General features: G+C 48.6%; 1 protein-coding gene across 1 annotated transcript in view; it reads right to left on the bottom strand.

Annotated features, from left to right (window-relative positions):
- LOC140410966 (uncharacterized) overlaps positions 1 to 14,824 on the bottom strand; it is a 57,802-nt gene extending 42,978 nt beyond the window's left edge. Inside the window, exon 1 of the mRNA XM_072499828.1 lies at positions 14,429 to 14,824. The gene's annotated coding sequence lies outside the window, so the exon portion shown is untranslated. The remainder of the gene's footprint in view (positions 1 to 14,428) is intronic.
- Positions 14,825 to 18,444: the final 3,620 nt, after the last annotated feature.

Here is an 18,444-nt window from a genome sequence, read left to right as displayed (position 1 = left end):
TAACCTGCACATCTTTGGACTGTGGGAGGAAACCGGAGCACTCAGAGGAAACCCACGCAGACATGAGGAGAGCGTGCAGACTCCACACAGTCAGTCACCCAAGGCTGGAATTAAACACGGGTCCCTGATGCTGTGAGGCAGCAGTGCTAACCACTGTGCCACATGCCACCCACTCTCTATTCCCCAAAGAGAGCAATCATTTTCAATTCCCCACATTTTTTCTCTTAAGTATCTTAGGCAATACGTGAATCATAGCTGAAACAACCTACTAGTTGGTTGGCAACCTGGTAGTTGGGCTCCATTAGTACTGATATGAATCAACAGACAAGTGAAGAAACGTAATCAAAGAAATAAGCCATAGCAACTATGCCATAGCAACGTACCCATTTGGAGAAATACGTAACTACACCATTCTGAGTACCTTCCCACAGTTAACAGATTTCACAGAATTTACAGTGCAGGAGGCCATTCGGCCCATCGAGTCTGCACCGGCCCTTGGAAAGAGCACCCTACCTAAGCCCATACCTCCACCCTACCCCCACACTTCCACTCTATCCCCGTAACCCCACCTTAACTTTTTTTGGACACTAAGGGCAATTTAGCACGGCCAATCCACCTAACCTGTACATCTTTGGACTGTGGGAGGAAACCGGAGCACCCGGAGGAAACCCACGCAAACACGGGGAGAACGTGCAGACTCCACACAGACAGTGACCCAAGCCAGGAATGGAACCTGGGATCCTGGCGCTGTGAAGCCATTGTGCTAACCACTATGCTACCGTGCTGCTCCTTGGTCAGGAACTCAAGCTAGTGGAGGAACCTGAATCATGCCCACTCACAAAGGGGTACTTTTGAACTTCAATAGTGCATCACTGCACTTTCTCAATTCAAAAGAGCTAGCACAAAGGATGATGGTTGTGGTTGTTGAAAGTCAATCATCTCAGCCCCAGAACATCGCTGCTGGAGTTCCTTAGGGTAGTGACCTAAGTTCATCAGTTACTTCATCAATAATCTTTTTTCCATCATAAGGTCAGAAGTGGGGATGTTCACTGATGATTGCCCAATGTTCAGCAAGCACCCTTTGCAATTCTTCAAATACTGAATTCCTTGTCTGAATGCTACAAAACCTGGATAACTTTAAGGTTTGTGCTGAAAAGTGGCAAGTAATGCTTGTGCCACACAAATGCAAATCTGACCATCTTCCTTTGACATTCAATGGTATTACCACCATTAACAATCAATTATATAAATACTGGCTACAAGAGCAGGTCAGGGGCTAGGAATTCTGCAGCGAGTTGCTGACCTCCTGATTCCCCAAAGCTTGCCACCATCTACAAGACACAAGTCAGGAGCGTGATGAAATATTCTCCAATTGCCTGGTGATGGCTTCAATACGCAACATCGTTTAAGCTGAAGCAGCACACTTGGTTGGTTGGCTGCCCATTCATCGCTTTAAACATTCACTCCCTCTACCACTGACGCAGTGACAGCAGAGTGTACCATATACTAAGATGCACTGCAGCAAATCTTCAAACTTGCTTCGCCAGCACCTTCCAAACCCACGACTTCTACCACCTAGATGGACAAGGGCAGCAGATGCATGAAAACACCATTACCTACGGTTTCCCTCCAAGCCGTACGGCATCCTGACAAGGAACAATGTCACCCTATTCCTTCATTGTTTTTGGTCAAAATCCTTGAACTCCACTTCGGTTATGCCTACACCAGGTGGACTGCAGCAGTTTAAGGCAGCAGCTCATCACCGGCTTCTCAAGGACAATTAGGGATGGCCAACAAATGTTGGCTCTGCTAGCAACTTTCACATCTCATGAAAGGATTAGAAAATGGTAACGAGACAGTGACTCAACAACAATTTCTTCTATAAAACTTCTACTTACACCAACTCCCATCTTATTAATATTTCCACTGAGCTCATCCTTCACAATCCACCTTTAGGGTTGGGTTTCCCCTCCAGATAAAGGAAACAGGAGTCTGGGTCCCGAACCAGCCCCCAGGAGTAAACAGTATTTGGGATTTTCACGAAGGTGCACGGAGACAGGTTCCCTGTCTAATTCAGTCTTGTGGGTGGACTCTCAAAGCAGGATGTCCTATCACAGTCCTTCCAGCTGGAGCAGCACAGCAATGAATGGTTAAGTAACTGACAGGCTGCTGCAACATGGAATGCCCTCACACCATGTTTAAACAAAATACTGCGAAGTTCTGAAGGGCAGCCTTTGACCGCACCTTCACCAGGTCTGGTGCTCTGTCTGCCACAGAGTGACCACCTCCAGGCAGTTAAACTGCACCCACTCCTGTGTGGTCAGGAAATTGAAAAATCCAGTTGGCCTCTTTTCAATGCGTTTAACAAGGCTTTTATAACAAGTCTATTTGCGACCTGTACCATGAGGGTGGGTCACCCTGCTGGCTCTGAACCCCTTGCCAAATTGCCAGTATAAGAAAACTGGCAAACTTGCTGCCTCCAGTATTTTGGGGCCTCATCCTCCACCATTCCCTCTTTCGTCAAGGCCTGTGAATTCTACCCTTTATATTTAGATGGAGATTAATTTGATTACACATTTATTAATTAATTTCCACAGTGACGCAGTTGTGACGAACCATTCACATTCAAACACAGACCAAGACACAGCTTAGGTATGAGGGGGAAATGTCAGTCAGGCTTGGGATATTTTCTGGATTAAAAAAAATAAAAATCACAGGCTGGTCACAACCCAGGAAAGATTTGTGGAAAAGACGCTCCCGCACAGCCACAAAATCACGGCTTTTGGGGGGGGGGTTTCCTGGGTAATTTTAAGAAAAAAAAAATTCCTTAGGCTCCGCGAATTCGGCCCTGCCCAGGCGCCAAAGCTCCGATCCACGGAGCTGGAGAGAGGGAGGGAAAAAAAAGGAGAGACTGGTCCCGGTGAGCTGCACATGGAGGAGGAGTGGGGATCGCTCAGAAACGGCCGGAAAGTCGGAGCATGGAGAGGATCACAAGGACAAAATAAGAATTTTTAAATTCAACCTTCCTTGATCCTCTCCTGCAAATTTAAAAAAAAAACTTTTTCAAAGGGGAAAAAAGAAATTTCAATTAAAAAATCCCTTTTTATAAAAAAAATTGTTTTAAAAGGAAGGCACAGACAAAAATATGCCTCCAAATAATAAATTGAGGGGACGGCGAGATGTAAGAAGGAACAGCAGCGAAGGCGAAGGAAAAAAGCAGGAGCTGCGGCCGCGCAGGCAGACGACCCCACGGGGCGAGGCGGAGGTTCAGGCGAATCAGGAAGCGGAAAAGCTGGCGAGCCGAGCAGCGGAGCAGGAACAGGACACGGCGACCATCCCCCCCACCGCACAGGAGGAGGAATGGAGAAGCGTGCTGAAAACGGAAATAAATACCATAAAGGAGGAGATAAAAACGGAGATAAACGCCATGAGGGAGGCACTCAGGACGGAGCTCCACACAATGATGAAGGAGATGCTGGCGGAGACAACAGAAAAAATGCAGCGAACCATCAACGGCCTGGAAAGGAAGGTGGAGGTGGAGGAGAAAACTATTCAGGAGTTGGAGGGGGCCGCCTCGGACCAGAGAGACCGGAGGGCAGAGATCCAACAGGCTACGTCACCCAAATGCTGGGCAAGCTAGTGGGAAGGGAGAAGTTTCCAAACCCCCCAGAAATCGACAGGACGCACAGGTCGCTCCGAACCAGGCCCAAAGCCAGGGAGCAGCCCAGAGCGATTATCGTGAAGCTGCACAGGTTCCAAGACAGGGAAAAAAATCCTAAAGTGGGCCCGGCAGATGAAAGCGAGCATGTGGGAAGGGAAGACCATAAGGGTGTACCAGGACATTGGGGCGGACCTGGCCAAAAGAAAGGCTGAATTCAACAGGGCCAAATCAGCTTAATGTGAAATTTGGGATGTTATTCCCGGCCAAACTCTGGGTAACATTTGAGGGGAAGGAGCTGTTTCTTAACACCCCAGTGGCAGTGGAGGAGTTCGTTAGAGTGAACAAACTGGGGGAGGGACAGCCACAACGGCCATCATGAAAGCAATGGGGATGGAAAAGAAAGGAAGAATCGGAACAAAGAGCAGCGGGCAGACCGCAAACAGAGATCACGGACTGTATACACATGTTTGCTGCACTGTGCGGGCCCGGGCTCGTTCCACCTCTCAATGCAATGGGGGGGGGAGCGAAGCAAGGTGAATGAGGGTGAAAAAGGCGGACAGGATGGCGAGACAAGGGATAGCAAAAGGAAGGTTAAACAGGACCAGAACAGGGCAAGTGCTGGGAGGGGGGCCACCGTGCTAGCGAGGAGGGCTAACACGGGAGGGCAGGAAGAAAGGAGGGCCGCGGCGCGCTTCTCAGGGGAGAGGGAGCGCCTGGCACAAAGAGAAGGGGGGGGCAGGGCAGAAGGGGGGGAAGAACACAGGGGGGGGGGACAGAGGAACAGGGACTAAGGGGGGGGGGGAGAGCGCAGAACAAAAGAGAAGCAAAGGGAAGGGTGAGGTGGATAAGCAGCACGAACACAGGCCTCGGCGGGCATGGAGCAGGGCGAGGAACCAAGATGGTGCCACAAACAGCCACTCGGGAGGGCTTCAGGACGAAGGGAGACCCTAGAGTGCAGGGGCGCAGCCACGTGGCGTACACACAGCTGGCGGCCATGGTGGGTGCCCCCTGGACTAAAGGTAACCACGGAGCCCGACCTCATGGTGAGAGCGGTGACCACGGCCATTTTGTACGGCCCCCTAATGAAGGGAAACCCCAGAGGGCAGGGGCGCATCCACCAGGTAAGTATGGGTGACCCCGCAGGACCGGGGGGTCCAAAACCCCCACCAGGATTGTTACCTGGAACATAAGGGGACTCAACGGCCCGGTCAAAAGATCCAGAGTCTTCACTAAGAAGCCTGAAAGCTGACATAATCTACCTACAAGAGAAGCACCTGAGGGAGAAGGACCGACGGCTGGTAATGAAGGCCTGGGTGGGACAGACATACCACTCGTGCTACGGGACGAGGGCTAGGGGAGTAGCAATATTAATTAGTAAAGGACGAGGTTTACGGAAACCAAGACAGTTACGGACCCAGGGGGACGGTACGTCATGGTCAGCGGTGTCCTGGAAGGGGCACCGGTCGTACTGGTAAATGTGTACGCTCCCAACTGGGACGACACAGAATTCATAAAGAAGACCATGGCAGAAATCCCCGACCTTGAAACACACCGACTGATCATGGGGGGCGACTTCAACTGTGTACAGGACCCACTGACCGACTGGTCAAACCCCAGAGCAGGGAAAAAAACGGGCATGGCTAGGGAACGAGGAGCATTTATGGAGCAGATGGGGTCGGTGGACCTATGGAGGTTCCTGCACCCGGGAGAGAAGGAATTTTCATACTTCTCACAAGTACACAAGGTATACACCCGTATCGACTTCTTTGCAGCGGGGAAATCAGTGCTTCCAGGGATCACGGGAGCCGAGTACTCCACGATCGTTATCTCTGACCACGCTCCACACTACATGGATGTGAGGTTGGAGACAGGCTGTGCCCAGCGCCCACATGGTGGCTGGACACGGACCTCCTGGCCGACAAGACCTTCTGTCAGAAAACATCGCGGGCCATAGGCGACTACGGGAGTAACAACCAAAACGGGGAGGTCTCACCCTCCACGTTCTGGGAGGCACTGAAGGCCGTGATTAGAGGAGAGATCATAGCCTACAAGGCAAGCAGAGATAGGGAAGAGAGGGTGGCCAGGCAACATCTGGTGAACTCCATCCTGGAAGTCGACAGAAAATACTCTGAGGCTCCGACCGTAGGGCTGCTGGCGGAGAGGAAAAAGCTGCAAATGGACTTTAACCTGCTATCCACCAGGAAAGCAGTGTACCAACTCCGCCAGACACGGGCGACCTTCTACGAACACGGAGACAAGGCTGGCCGCCTATTGGCTCACCAGCTGAGAAAGCAGGCTGCCATGAGGGAAATAGCGCAGGTTAAGGATAGCAGAGGCAGACTGGTAACAGAGCCAAAGGAGGTCAATCGGGCATTTGAGACCTTCTACCGGGGACTGTACACCTCCGAGCCCCCCAACGGGGACGCGGGGATGAAACTGTTCCTAGACGGACTGGAACTACCAGTTGTGAGGGAAGACAGACGGGCAGAGCTGGAAGCACCAATAGACCTGGGAGAAATCATGGAGAGCATCAGCTCCATGCAGGCGGGGAAGGCACCGGGACCCGATGGGTTCCTGGCGGACTTCTACAAAACATTTGCACCAGTCCTGGCCCCACACCTAAGGGACATGTTCGCGGACTCACTGGCAAGGGGCACCCTGCCCCCAACGCTAGCGCAGGCCACAATTTCACTGATACCCAAAAAAGATAAAGACCTGACGGAATGCAGATCATTCAGACCCATTTCACTGCTGAAGGTGGATGCGAAAATATTCGCAAAGGTCCTGGCCAAAAGGCTGGAGGGCTGTGTACCAGAGGTGGTCGCAGAGGACCAAACCGGCTTTGTTAAGGGTAGGCAGCTCACAGCGAACATCAGGCGGCTGCTAATAATTACCCACTCTGGGGAGCGAACACCAGAGGTGATCGTCTCCCTGGATGCAGAAAAGGCCTTCGACAGAGTCGAATGGAAATACTGCCTTGAGGTACTGGAACGGTTTGGGCTAGGAGCAGGGTTCACCGCCTGCGTGAGGCTCTTGTACAACGCTCCCAAAGCGAGCGTCCGAACTAACACCACCAGCTCTAAATACTTCCAGCTGCAGAGAGGAACAAGATAGGGCTGCCCCCTGTCCCCACTCTTGTTTGCGCTAGCCATCGAACCCCTGGCGATAGCCCTGCGGGACGCAAAAAGCTGGAAGGGAATCCGGAGAGGAGACAGAGAGCACAGAGTCTCACTCTATGCAGATGACCTGCTCCTCGATGTCTCAAAGCCACAGGAGGGACTGAAGGCAATACTGCAAATACTTAAAGTGTTTGGAACCTTCTCGGGCTACAAACTTAACCTGAGCAAAAGCGAGGCATTCCCAGTGAACCCAAACAAGGGAGGGAGAGAGCTGGAGGGGCTCCCATTCAAAACAGCCCAGAACAGATTCCGTTACCTGGGGATCCAGATAACCAGAGACTGGACACAGATCCACAAGTGGAACATGACCAGCCTGGTGGAGGAAGTAAGAAGAAACCTTCAAAGGTGGGGATCACTCCCACTCTCCCTGGCGGGGAGAGTGCAGACAATCAAGATGAACGTACTGCCAAGGTTCCTCTTCTTGTTTAGATCCATTCCGAACTTCATCCCCAAGGCCTTTTTCCAAAACGTAGACAGTCTAATCATGGCATTTGTGTGTGTGTGTGTGTGTGTGTGTGGTGGGGGGGGGGGGGGGGGGGAGGTAAGAACCCGAGAATCCCAAAACAGATACTGCAAAGAAGGAAAATCAAAGGGGACTTGGCCTTACCAAACCTACAATACGACCATTGGGCAGCAGCGGCAGAAACAGTGAGAGGATGGGTACAAGAACCTGACACAGATTGGGTACAAATGGAGGAGGCATCCTGTAAAGGAACGACCCTCCGGGCCCTGGCTACAGCAGCACTCCCATCCCCCTCAACAAGATACACAACAAGCCCAGTGGTAGCGGCCACGCTGAGAACATGGACCCAGCTCAGACAACATTTCGGGATAACTAAAATGTCCCCCATGGCCCCCATCTGCGGCAATCACAGATTCCCCCCAGCCATGCTAGATACCACCTTCAAAAGATGGAGGCGGGACGGGGGCACATTGACGGTCGGGGACTTCTACGTAGGGCACAGATTGGTGACACTAGACGAACTGACGAGGAAGTGGAGGCTAGCAAAAGGACAGGAAATGAGACACCTCCAAATAAAACACTTCCTCCGCAAAGAGAACGGGGAAGGGAGAGGAACCATAGACCGATCCAGAGGACAATGAAAGGCACGTAGGGTCAGTTAAACGAAGGACAAACTAAACCTCTGTATAATAAAGGAAATTAGCGCAGGCAAGAAAAATGTGATGTGTATATATACACAACTGTTTATAAATGTGAGAAATGCCAACAAAAAGATTTTTTTTTTTTTAAAGGAAAGATTTGTGGACCACCTATTGTTAGGAGACCCTGTTATTATCATTTGAAGAACCTGTTTTTGTCAGCTTGTTTAAAATTGAGCTTAAAGACAGGTCTGAACATTCCAGCCATCCTGGGGAATACTAAATTAGGCACAAAATCTATCCCTTGCTTTGGCCAGGGAACATAAGCCCTCCACTTCAATTCTGGAGGGAGATGTGAATCTCTAAATATGACTGATCACACAACATTCTTAAATCTTGAGCTGGAAGCACGGTAGCACAGTGGTTCACAGGTCCAGGGTCCCAGGTTCGATTCCCGGCTTGGGTCACTGTCTGTGAGGAGTCTGCACGTTCTCCCCGTGTCTGCGTGGATTTCCTCCGGGTGCTCCGGTTTCCTCCCACAAGTCCCGAAAGATGTGCTGTTAGGTAATTTGGAGATTCTGAATTCTCCCTCAGTGTACCCGAACAGGCACCGGAATGTGGCGACTAGGGACTTTTCACAATAACTTCATTGCAGCGTTAATGTAAGCCTACTTGTGACAATAAAGATTATTATTATGCACCTTAAGCAGCATCTCCCTCATCAAAGTAACAACAGGGATATGCTCCCAGTGGTTGATGAAGCTGCATCAAGAAACTAAGCAAAAGATGAATGTTATCTGGCATAACTTTGATTGTGGTCATGGAGTGGTAACTGAGGCTATTTTCTCACTGCCCTCACTATAGTGAGCAACCAGCCAAAGAAAATATGGGAAAGGTATTTTTTTGTTGGGAGGTAGGTACATGCGCAGTGATTTTCGATTACAAAGTTCAAATGGCCTAACACAACAGAAGTCAAGCCTCCTATAAGCTGTGGTGATATGCATCACTGTAAATACACAAGGGGTTAATGTAAATACACTACGACCAAGTAAACACTAGAGGGAGCACCAGAGACGTCATGACATGCAGACATACAGCTAATGAATACATAGAATAGGACACGACCAATGGGCAGTCAAGACACTCAGAGGTGACACTACCACAAGGGGGCATTACACAACCCATATATAAGGACAGGGCACACATGCTCTGCCTCTTTCCACATGCGACACTTAGAGAGTAGGACAGGGGCAGATCTGAAGCATCACACCCACCACGCGGCTTAGAGCAGACTGGTTAGTTAGACTGAGTTACTATAGCAAGATTAGCAGGAGAGTCAAACTCATAGAGAACTGTACTAATGGTTCACTAAATCACACTGAACTTACTTCAAAGTCTGGAGTATCTTTTGGTCAAAGCTGCATCGAGTTGCAGCCTGTGTTATCCCATAGTACATAACACAACATGAGACCAGTATGCCTGTTGAATCTATATAGTTCAACTCAGCAAGATCCGTGACTACCAGCAACAGCACCCAGGCAAGATGATCGAGATTCCGGTTCCTCAGCAGCTCAGGTACCACGGCAATCTCAGTGCCAACTGGCGTGCATTCAAGCAGAGATTTGAGATTTACATGGTGGCATCCAACATAGATGGCGTGGCCGATGCTGAGAAGATAGATCTTCTACTCACCATTGCGGGTGAAAGTGCAGCAGCAATCTTCAACTCCTTCATGTACTCCAAAGAGCAGGACAAGAGAGACTTCCAGACAGTCCTGGACACGTTTGAAAACTACTGTGAGGTGAACACAACAGAAATTGGTAAAACTGGAGCCTATACTCACCAAGAGGCAAAGGTAGGCTTGCAACAGAAGTAAACGGCAGTTTTGATTGGCAGCCATCTTGCGCAAGGAGCCGCACATGCACAGTTCCCGAGAAGACGCGAATCGGCGAAAGTGTTATGCTCATGCGCGAGAAGCCGCGCATGTGCAGTTGCAAAAAGAGCGCAGCGAAGGAAAAGCGATCTGCGCATGTGCAATCCATTCCTACGCTCTACGTCACAAGCATCATGATGTCAGAGGCCCCGGACCACGCCCACTTAAAGGGGAAATGTCCGAAAATAGTGAAAACAAATTTTCAAGCCAGAAAACACAATTCTTTCACCTGGAACGACAGCACAATGCCTGAACTTCGACCAGTAGCTGAAAGTAACCTCCGCAGAACCCTGCAACAAGCAGTTAGCACCGCCCTAAGAAATGATTGAGTCCTTGAAGACTATGACTCAGACGATGATTTCATCATTGGACATGGCGACCTCAGTATGAAATCCGAACCGCAATGAGATGTGTTGTACATTGAAGCATCCGACACAGTCATGGACGAGTTCTTCGGATTTGAGGATCCTCAGCCCAGCATAGACGACATCCCGACCCATGAGTACAGGATTCTGCTGCGGCCTGACGCCAAGAGACAGAGAGCGGTACAAGCCCACAGAGAGCGGCCTGACGCCAAACCAGTGGTCCACACGCCACACAGAATCCCCGACTCCACACAGAGGGTGGTCCACGCACCACGAAGAGTCCCCGACTCCGCACAGAATGCGATGACAGACTCCACAGCGAGACCACTGCACGACTCCACACAAGAAACGATGCCAGACTCCACAGAGCGGTATAAGCCTCCACAGCGAGCTCATTGACAGACTCCACGATAGAAGCAGCGCAAGACTCCAGAGTGCAGTCATTGCATGAACAGGATTATGAAGGTCTAGCAACCTTATCTGAGCAACCAGCAGCAGACAATGCAAGTCTGCCATGCTCAAGTGCACAGCAAGACGACTATGACAGTCTACCCAGATTATTTGAGCCACCAGAAGAAGACTGACAGTCTACCCAGCTCATCTAACCGACAAAAAGACACTGAAGGACTACCCACTGTATGTGCGACAAGTGACAAAGGCTTCACAATTCCCATACAAGATATGCGACATCTCAGCAAGACTGACAGATCTCAGCTCGTATGTACAGAGGCACTCGACAATTAAAGTGAGGCTACTAGTGCCTCCAGTGACACCACGTTAATTCAAATCTCATCGACTCGAGCCTCTCCACAAGAACCTAAAATGACTCCAGACAGGAAGCATCAAGAAACGAAAGGTGCTTCAGGTGAACCTGAAATTACTCCAGACGGGGAGCATCGACAAGCCAGATGATACCATGGCATGTCAACGCATCATACCAATTCATGTTTGCTACACTACGGACAAGCAAACCAGCTTTCAGGAAAGATGTCATCAAGAATTGCTACCACAAGCATGAAAAAGAGTCCACCTCAGACAATGAAGTGATTTGACCATTTGAACACCTCCTGATGACTTCTTGATTACGTAAACACCAGGACACTCATCGACACTTCCATAACAGCACAAGAAAGCCACTCGAACGTGTAAATTTATGAACTTTGGATTCATAACTAGTATTTGGTATTGTATAATCCTCAACGTCATCATAACTATTATTTGGTATTGTATAATCCTCAATGTCATTATAACTATTCTTTGATCTTGTATCATCACAGTCATCATAACTTGTAAATGTCATCACTTATTTACCTGTTTTTGTTCGATTTTTCTTTAACACCGTACAAAAAATATGTAACACGAAAAAGGGGGGGATGTGGTGCTATGCATCACTGTAAATACACAAGGGGTTAATGTAAATACACTACGACTAAGTAAACACTAGATGGAGCACCAGAGATGTCATGACATGCAGACATACAGCTAATGAACACATAGTATAGGACATGACCAATAGGCAGTCAAGATACCCAGAGGTGACACTACCACAAGGGGGCATTACACAACCCATATATAAGGACAGGGCACACATGCTCTGTCTCTTTCCACAGGTGACACTTAGAGAGTAGGACAGGGGCAGATCAGAAGCATCACACCCACCACGTGGCTTAGAGCAGACTGGTTAGTTAGACTGAGTTACTATAGCAAGATTAGCAGGAGAGTCAAACTCATAGAGAACTGTGCTAATGGTTCAATAAATCACATTGAACTTACTTCAAAGTCTGGAGTATCTTTTGGTCAAAGCCACATCGAGTTGCAGCCTGTGCTATCCCAGAGTACATAACACAACACAAGCGTTCTCCCATTTCTAAAGGGCAACACGGTGGTTAGCGCTGCTGCCTCACAGCGCCAGGGACCCAGGTTTGATTTCAGCCTTGGGTGACTGTGTGGAGTTTGTACATTCTCCCCATATGTGTGGGTTTCCTCCAGTTGCTCCGGTTTCCTCCCACAGTCCAAAGATGTGCAGGTTAGGTGGATTGGCCATGCTTAGTTGCCCCTTACTGTCCAAAGATGTGCAGGTTAGTTAGGGTTACAGGGATGGGTGGGAGAGAGGGCCTAAGTTGGGTGCTCTTTCAGAGGGTTGGTGCAGACTCGATGGGCCGAATATGGAAAATAATGCCCTGAGAAAATAATGCCCTTACGTCAGTGCTAGGGAAATTACTGGAGAGAATTCTTCGAGACAGGATGTACTCCCATTTGGAAGCAAATGGACGTATTAGTGAGAGGCAGCATGGTTTTGTGAAGGGGAGGTCGTGTCTCACTAACTTGATAGAGTTTTTCGAGGAAGTCACAAAGATGATTGATGCAGGTAGGGCAGTGGATGTTGTCTAAAAGGACTTCAGTAAGGCCTTTGACATGGTCCCTCATGGTAGACTAGTACAAAAGGTGAAGTCACACAGGATCAGGGGTGAGCTGGCAAGGTGGATACAGAACTGGCTAGGTCATAGAAGGAAGAGAGTAGCAATGGTAGGATGCTTTTCTAATTGGAGGGCTGTGACTAGTGGTGTTCCGCAGGGATCAGTGCTGGGACCTTTGTTGTTTGTAGTATATATAAATGATTTGGAGGAAAATGTAACTGGTCTGATTAGTAAGTTTGCAGACGACACAAAGGTTGGTGGAATTGCGGATAGCGATGAGGACTGTCAGAAGATACAGCAGGATTTAGATTGTTTGGAGACTTCGGTGGAGAGATGGCAGATGGAGTTTAATCCGGACAAATGTGAGGTAATGCATTTTGGAAGGTCTAATGCAGGTAGGGAATATACAGTGAATGGTAGAACCCTCAAGAGTATTGAAAGTCAGAGAGATCTAGGTGTAGAGGTCCACAGGTCACTGAAAGGGGCAACACAGATGAAGAAGGTAGTCAAGAAGGCATACGGCATGCTTGCCTTCATTGGCCGGGGCATTGAGTATAAGAATCGGCAAGTCATGTTGGAGTATAGTGTTCAATTCTGGTCGCCACACTACCAGAAGGATGTGGAGGCTTTAGATAGGGTGCAGAAGAGATTTACCAGAATGTTGCCTGGTATGGAGGGTATTAGCTATGAAGAGCGATTGAATAAACTCGGTTTGTTCTCACTGGAACGACGGAGGTTGAGGGGCGAGCTGATAGAGGTCGACAAAATTGAGAGGCATAGACAGAGTGGATAGTCAGAGGCTTTTCCACAGGGTAGCGGGGTCAATTACTAGGTTTAAGGTGCAAGGGGCAAGGTTTAGAGTAGATGTATGAGGCAGGTTTTTTTACACAGATAGTGGGTGCCTGGAACTCGTTACCGGAGGAGGTGGTGGAAGCAGGGACGATAGTGACATTTAAGGGGCATCTTGACAAATATATGAAATGAATAGGATGGGAATAGAGGGATACGGACCCAGGAAGTGTAGAAGATTGTAGTTCAGTCGGGCAGCATTGTCGGCACGGGCTTGGAGGGCCGAAGGGCCTGTTCCTGTGCTGTACCTTTGTTCTTTGAGAATAACCCCGTATAAAAAGTTTTGATGCTTGTCAGTACGAATGAGGAAGCAAAATTGCCTGTGAACTTAATCTCAATCCGTCAGCAACAGACTTGAAAGTGGTCTTTTAATGGGTTGACAACGCCTTTGACTATCTGATGCCCACTAAAGAATCGGCACACAACATTCCGCTCTCAATAGGCGAAAGTTTCTTTAAAGCGGCGGTTGGCGATCAGCAGCGGTAACCGGAGCACTTTTCCTCCAATGGAATTGTGAGATGCGGAGTCACAACTCTGGAGGAAGTAGGTTAGAGCGACCGGAGCTCGGGACTTTACTTTGAAATGTAATTCACCTAATATTGCAAATGCTAAATAAACTCTGCTCTCAGAAAGCAGCCCAATCCACCGGCGCCCCGGCAAATCATAAACTTCATAACAAATCACAGAAACCTCGAAATAAGATATATGATATGGAGCTTTTGTCTAAACAAATAACAGAAGTCTTTAAAAAAAATTTAAATCGCATCGTCAAAAAAACGTACAGGTATAAAACATGTTGCGAACTCCTTCCAAACCAGCCGACTTTGTAACTTTTGAGACCGGTCATTTGCAAACAGTAAGAAGAGTTGGACCTGGAGCAAAGGATTAAATTGAACAGCGAGCATGGAATGGGCCCGACTTACCAAACACTGGATAGTTTTATTGTGTGGATTTTGTGGGGGAAAAAGTCAGCCCCCGGCCTCTGCAGCACTTTCTATCAGACTGAGTCCACGGGGGGCTTTGATCGCATTCACCGTCCGCTGTTATCGGCGATTGGCACCTCACCACATCATGCAAGCCGAATCTCCCTCCCGCCTGCCTGCAACTGGGTGTAAACAGGAACTGAGAGAGAAACACATCATGCAAAACAAGTGTGTTGTGTTGTGTGTGCGTGTGTCCCTCCGATTCGGCGTTGCCTCAACTCATGGCCGCAACCCAGCGGCCCGGCACATCGCCCCCAAAGGACCGCAGGTGGCGGCGACCTGGTCGCCTCCGTTTCCTCAGCCAATAATTTCGCCCCACGACTTGCTCAGCCGCCGTTTCCAGCGGCGCCACGTCCCTCAACACTGGGGGAGGGGCGTGGGGACGGGACGCAGCGCTGCTTCCAAGCAACTACCGGTGGGTCAAAAAGTCAGCACTCAGGTGCAACCTGCCGATTTCAACCAGACAAATACTACACATGTGCATTTAAAACAAAACATTCTTGTGCACTCCTCGGCACCAGCTGTGAACAGGAAGGTTCAGTCCAGTTGCTGCGCATTGGACCATTTCAGCTGCAGGATCCTGAAAAGAATTGATCACAATTGTGGAAGAAATCGAGAAAACAAATATTCCCAAAGGCCACCGAGCATTAACACCAAGAGCATACATGACGGAAAGGATAATTATCTTTTTTAAGTACAGGAAGAATAATTGTCATAAATAATGCATTACAAGTTCTACTGAAGCCAGCTAATTATAGCATTTGCAGAGAATCAGATTTATGGGGAAATGCACGGAATAATTTTAGAAAAGAGCAAGGATATGTTCTAAGAAATGGGATTATATGGATACTTTATGATGGGGAGCCAATGTTAGCAAAGACAGGATAAGTGGATTGGCCACTTGCATATTGAAATTTCTACAGTTTTATGGGCTTTGCTGTCAGAATGTTGCTGACAACAGCAACATTTATTATCCATTCCGAATTGCTCGAGAAGGTGATGGTGAACTACCTTCTTGAATACAACTGAGTGGCTTGCAGGGCCATAAAGAAGGGCATTTCAGAGTAAATCATACTGCTGACGGTCACATAGAGGCTAGACGGGTAATGGTGGTTGAGTTCCTTTCCTAAAGGACGTTAATGAACCAGATGGGATTTTGCGACAATGCAGCGGTTTCATATCACCATCACTGACACTAGCCTTTTATTTTATTTTAGTTAACTCTGATTTAGCTTCCTCAGCTACCACGGTGGGATTTGATTATTTTAAATTTGATGTTCTAAGGGCACAGTACGAAGTCTTACAACACCAGGTTAAAGTCCAACAGGTTTGTTTCAAATCACTAGCACATGTTCGTCTTCATCTTGCCAAGGTCATCTCCATACCTCCGCTACTTGCCTTCAAACCACGCAACCTCAAACAAACCATTGTTTGCAGCAAACTACCCAGCCTTCAGAACAGCGACCAGGACACCACACAACCCTGCCATGGCATTCTCTGCAAGACATGCCAGATCATCGACATGGATACCACCATTACACGTGAGAACACCACCCACCAGGTACATGCTACATACTCGTGCGACTCGGCCAACGTTGTCTACCTCATACGCTGCAGGAAAGGATGTCCCGAAGCGTGGTACATTGGCGAGACCACGCAGATGCTGCGACAATGGATGAACGGACATCGCGCAACAATCGGCAGGCAGGAATGTTCCCTTGCAGTCGGGGAACACTTCAGCAGTCGAGGGCATTCAGCCTCTGATCTTTGAGTAAGCATTCTCCAAGGCGGCCTTCAGGACGCGCAACAATTCAAAATCGCCGAGCACAAACTTATAGCCAAGTTCCGCACACATGAGTATGGCCTCAACCAAGACCTTGGATTCATGTTGCATTACATTCATCCCCCACCATCTGGCCTGGGCTTGCGAAATCCTACCGACTGTCCGAGCTTGAGACAATTCACACCTCTTTAACCTGTAATTATCCCGCTCTCCAGTTGCTCCACCTGGACCTGTAGACTTAATTACCTGCAAAGACTAGCATTCAAAGTATTGTATTACATCTTTGACTTTGTCGATAGAAATGTTTCTGGAACCCACCTCTTCATTCACCTGAGGAAGGAGCAGTGCTCCGAAAGCTAATGATTCGAAACAAACCTGTTGGACTTTAACCTGGTGTTGTACGACTTCTTTCTGTGCTCACCCCAATCTAATGCCGGCATCTCCACATATCGCCTAAAGGGGGAAGAGAGTTGAGGTCATCCCCCAACCCCTGCTTTGGCAGTTTACGCCACAGCCAGCAGGCCATCAATTTGCTTGAGGCAAGACCTCGGCTCCCTTTGGGGAGGAAATCCCACCTCCAGGAGCTGCTGGCCTATCAAACGCCACTGGCCACTGCAGCCAATGCCAATGATGATTGCTGCTGGAGCCTGATGTGAAAGTAATTGGGGTCGGTGGGAATGGGGAGGTAGCAGCAGGAATCGCCAGGACCAGGAGGGTGTGGGCCATACAGGATGTGTAGACCTGATATTGTCCATTCAGATCTTTACCTTTTCATTTTAACCAGCAACTACACAAAAATCTTAAATGTACAGATGCATATACTTACCAGTGAGGGCATTGAGATCACATCTTCAAGGTAGCATCGATTATCATTTTATTTTCAATAACTCTTGATATAAAACCAATTTTGTTTTTCCACAGCCTTATCAACTTGAGGTACTGCCTATACCCCATTGAATTCCAATTGCCTCTTTCAGCTCATTCTCCTATTTTATCATTTGTTATGATCCTTGTCCAGACCCCCAAGTTCTTGGTAGGATCTAGTTAGGGACTGGTAGGGCGCGATCTAGCCAAAATAAAACAGAATGCCGTTCTAGGCAGAATTAGTGGGGTCGTTCTTGGTGCTGACCCTGCTATCTACCATCATTCGTGCTTGGGCGGGGTAAGCCTGATGAAGATGCACTTAGCCACATTTCCAACAAGTGGAGCTCCTCAGTGCAGAAAGGGATCGGGACACCATTTCTGGTGCCGGGCAGGGCACCTCCAGGTCCGATCCCCGGAGCGAGCACTACCAAACTGGCACCCAGATGACACGGCCAGGGTGTCCAGGATGCACTGCCAGGTTGGAAGTGCCAAGGTGCCTGGCAGACCCCCACCCCTCCCCCTCCCCAGGTATCGTTCCACCTGACCCCCATTTGTGGGGACCAGGACTGAATGGCACCCGGCTGGGGCTCCTTGGAGAGGCCAGTAGATGCCAGGTGACCGTTGGATCCAGTGAAGGCAGTGATAAGTCAGCTTCTAAGCCGACTTCACTCTGCGAGACTGCATCCTGTCCATTGTGGGCGGGATCCAGATTACAAGATCTGAGGTGTAACGGTGTCGGGCAACCTGTGAGAGGCTTCTCCTGGGATCTACAGGACATGCCGTTCGGGTGCCCACAACATTTTTACTTCCATGATATCACTTGGTAAATAACCCATGACTATGTTTCCTAAAGTGCACAATACCCCTTTGACATCCTAATCCAGGTGATGTGTAGAGCTGGCAGGAAGTGATGAACAGAAAGCTTTGAAAAATCAAATAGAAACTTTAAAAAAATTAATGTATCTATTTGTTTATTTAAAAATAGGAATATTGTTTCACTGCAGTTCGTGGCTGTACTCATTGCACATTCGATAATCCAGTTGGACATAATACTAATAATCTTTATTAGTGCCAGAAGTAGGCTTACATCAACACTGCAATGAAGTTACTGTGAAAATCCCCACAGTCGCCACATAAGAACATAAGAACTAGGAGCAGGAGTAGGCCATCTGGCCCCTCAAGCCTGCTCCACCATTCAATGAGATCATGGCTGATCTTTTGTGGACTCAGCTCCACTTTCCGGCCCGAACACCATAACCCTTAATCCCTTTATTCTTCAAAAAACTATCTATCTTTATCTTAAAAACAT

Source organism: Scyliorhinus torazame, chromosome 4 (assembly GCF_047496885.1).
Source record: "Scyliorhinus torazame isolate Kashiwa2021f chromosome 4, sScyTor2.1, whole genome shotgun sequence".
NCBI classification, from domain to species: Eukaryota; Metazoa; Chordata; class Chondrichthyes; order Carcharhiniformes; family Scyliorhinidae; genus Scyliorhinus; species Scyliorhinus torazame.
This window is presented reverse-complemented; position numbering and strand designations above follow the sequence as displayed.